The sequence below is a fragment of the Fukomys damarensis genome, unplaced genomic scaffold (genome assembly GCF_012274545.1).
Source record: "Fukomys damarensis isolate Sample0158 unplaced genomic scaffold, DMR_v1.0_HiC HiC_scaffold_28, whole genome shotgun sequence".
NCBI lineage: Eukaryota > Metazoa > Chordata > Mammalia > Rodentia > Bathyergidae > Fukomys > Fukomys damarensis.
In genome coordinates, this window is record NW_022900940.1 from 10901592 (window position 1) to 10905370 (window position 3779).

The 3779-nt window shown below is 36.1% G+C and overlaps 1 long non-coding RNA gene across 1 annotated transcript in view; it reads right to left on the reverse strand.

Annotated features, from left to right (window-relative positions):
• Positions 1-2508, reverse strand: part of LOC117283614 — a 67475-nt gene extending 64967 nt beyond the window's left edge. Inside the window, exon 1 of the long non-coding RNA XR_004514643.1 lies at positions 2450-2508. This is a non-coding gene — a long non-coding RNA (uncharacterized LOC117283614). The remainder of the gene's footprint in view (positions 1-2449) is intronic.
• Between the last annotated feature and the right edge of the window lie 1271 nt (positions 2509-3779).

Here is a 3779-nt window from a genome sequence, read left to right on the forward strand (position 1 = left end):
AAAAAAAAAAAAAAAAAAAAAAAAAGAAGTGCTAGTCTTTTAAGAGAGAGAAACCTGATGGGTTGATAGGTAAATTTATTTTTACCTTGGTATTTAGAATTAAACCCAGATCTCCTGCACCTTTCTACATTCCCAGGTGTCTGTCTGTCTGTCTGTCTCTCTGTCTTTGACACAGGTTCTTGCAAGGTCATTAAATTGTACAGCTTGGGTTTTAACTCAGTCCTTACGTCTTCGCCTCCCAGAATTCTGGGATTACCGGCATACACCACCATGACCAGCTGGCACATGCTTTGAAATATAGATTACTTTCACTAATGTATGAACTCTCTTGAGGAAGACGTTGTGGCAATCATTTTAGTTTTAGCAAATGGGGATTTTGGTTAGTAATAAATACATGCTGATCCATGAATCTGTTGTACTGTCATTGAAAGAAGATGTATTTTATTTTTGATGGTGCTCTTTGTAGTTATGAAAAGTTCTAGGCTTTTTTTTGTGTTACCTTGGTTGCTCCCAACTTTATTATTATCTGGAGTACATATCTTATATTACAGGAAAAAGTACTACTTTTGGATGATGAGTTGTAATCTTTGAATAAAATTATATGCAGGATTCAAAGTGGTGTTACTTCTAAAGTTTGTATTATGCTATTTTTAAGTCACTATGAGCATCCTATAAAAGTATTTGTATCATTGTGATTTTAGTAACTGGTAATTTTACTCATGGTTGTGAAATCATTCAGAGCTGCAGCATATTAGATCCACAAAATGCTTTCTCTAATTAAATTTCCCTGTTTTTTATTTCTAAATATCCTTATTTATAAATCACTTTGGATCCTCAAATTAGCATACAATCAGTCAAGAAGAGAAAGTACAAAGAAATAAAATGTTCACATTCTCCCTCTACCCTCCACTCCCTACAATCATCAGGGAGTTGCATAGAATATACTTGAAATTTAATTTGTTTCATTTTGAATTTCATTATCAAAGCTATTTCTTTTCAGCCTTCCCATTACTCTTTATGTGAAAACCAACTCTTATCATTTTAGTCATTATTGTCACAGATTCCAAGTTCTTAAATTATGCTGATCACAAGAGATACCAGCTTTATGTTTTCATCTCAGTTGGGGGCTGTTGCAGTTTCCCAGTGGAGAACTATCCTAGCCACCTGTAGCACAGATGACAGCTTTTGCTCTGAGCACGCACACAAAGAAATGGCTGAGAAATTGAGTCACCATTTCACACAGGCACAGAAAGAGTGTCCTTGGATCACAGCCCAGAGAAGTCACATTACCTGCAGTGACCTCTAAATAGGATACTTAACTCATTCTCTCTAGCTGGTAATTCTCCTGCAGTTGACATTATTAAGCTAGACTTCCTTAAGGCCAAAATATCGACAGGTACAGATTGGTGAGGTGGATATTAACCTAATCCTTCTTCAGGATACAATTTTAGCTAATCTCCTAAGTGCAACTTGTATGGTGGCTCCAACTCCTATTACTTTCTTCCCTACTATTCCACTTTGGCAGTTCTCACACATGCTTTAAAAATAAAAGGTGTGTGCGATTCTTCCAGAGATGGTGAGCCTTTTCCATTTTAAAGATTCCCACCTTACAATCTACATCCTATCCCTGTTGTATTTCTATTATAAATGTTTTACGAATGGGTAGCTTTGTAATTATTGTGTTGTAATGGTATAATGGAAAGAACCATCTCATTCCATTTCTGGTTCTGACCTTGTGAATTATAAGTCATTATTTTATATTTTTATTCAATATACATTAATTGAAAGTCTACTATGTGCTAGACTTAACAAAAGATAGTGCAAGACATCATTGGAGTTGGCATTGTATGATAATAATTAACATAATATGTATGTAATCTAGACAAACAGAGTATTAACTTGGCTTAGCTAAGATCTGGAAGAAATGGCCACGAATGTCAGTAAAAGTGCAATCCTAACAAAAAGAACAGCTTATGCAGAGACTTCAACTTGATAATGAACTGGTCATATTGTAAGATTGTGACAGTCATTTTAATTAGTGTACTGAGTGAAGGTCAGATATCAGAGAAATAAGTGAGATGAATGATTTGGATTTTGTTCTTAATGCATTGTGACAATATTGGGGGCTTTAAATCATGTGTTACTATGATTAGATTTGCTTTTAAGATACTATTTGTACAGGATGTGGATTTAAGAGAGGAAAACTGGTCTATGAATTGTACATAAGTTATTTCAGTAGCTGAAGCAAGAGGCAGTTCGTTGGTCTGAGTGGTGGTAGTAGAGATAGAGATGAGTGGATAGATTTTGGGATGTTTCTCAGATGGAGCTGAAAAATTACTGAAGGTATTAAAAGTTCAGTTAGGAGAGACACTAAAGTCTTGATAAACTTGGGTATTCCCCTAGGTGTGTCTAATGAAATGTCCTTGAAAAAAATCAGGATTATAGGTACCTCATGGGATCCCAGCTGAGATTTTGCTGCTTCTTGACTGCCTCACTCAGAAAGAAATATCTAGAGGCATTTTAATCATCACAAAGGTGTGTATTGTGTGTGATATGAGATTCTAGGGGAGAAACCATGGATACTGCTGAACATTCTGCAGTGTGCTGGAAAGCCTTCTCAACAAGGAATTATCTGGCTTCAGCTCTCTATAATGCCAAGACTGAGAAATTCTGAAATAACCGCTTTGCAGAGTGATTGTAAGGACCAGATGAAATTGTGTATTGTAAATCAGGATGGAAATTTTAAAGGAATTATTGATGTCTTAATTTCATAATGTCTGTTGCGGTAAAGAGAGTATTTCCTGCAGTTGAGCAATCAAAGAAAATTCAACTTTCCTAATCCTGAATAAATGTGCTGTATTTTGAGTGTGATACTTTGGGTAATAGCCCCCTTATGCTTCACTAGAGAAGCAGAGAATTAAAACATTTTGTTTCAAGATTTCTTTTGACTCCTCTACAGCCATAATTTTAAACTGTGTTGCAGAGAGACTGATTATAAAATTCAAGATAAATGAGTTTTCAAGTAAACTGTTACTTTTAAGAGAAAGTAGTGGGTGGAAGAACATGAGACTTTAGGGGAGTGTGCCACCTATTTTTCCTCAGAAATGCCAAGGGAACTAATTAAAGAAACTGGAGAGCGGACAGAGGCACGAAGTAAGCAGCCAATTCTCCACGCCTTTCATCTCCAATACTGAGCACCCACCCCACACCCTATTCTTTTCTGAGCTCTTGTTGATAACTTCCCACAGGGTAAGGCATCTTCCCTCCAGAAAATTAGACCTCAAAGTGAGAGGAGTAAGTATACCTTAGCTGTGATTAGCTTCATGAACACTGCCTTCAATGAAAGAGAGTTTTTAAAAAATCTGCCTCAACGAGACCTTAATTGGATATGAGATAATATTGGTAGAAGTTTAAAATATTTAACCAGCAGTAAATTTTCAAGGCAGTCATTTGACGTAGTCAGTGGCTAGGTGAATGCATACATCGGCTGCCAGTGAATCACTTTACAGTCCAAATAAACAGGAGAAGAATTCAAAATGCAGAACTGAAAACACAGAGATGTAAAAAAGATGATAATTGCACCTAGATACTTTCTTCCTCCAGTCATAGACTATTTAAACATTTGTCAAAATATTTCTAAAAATAACCAGTCTTCAGGAGTCCTTTCTTTTCAGAGGAGCAGTTTTCTTAAAGTGAGTGATGGATGGCTGGGTCCAGCAGACATTGAGAAGTCCCAATAATGAAGTGGTGACTTCAGAATCAAAAGCCTTGAAAATTCT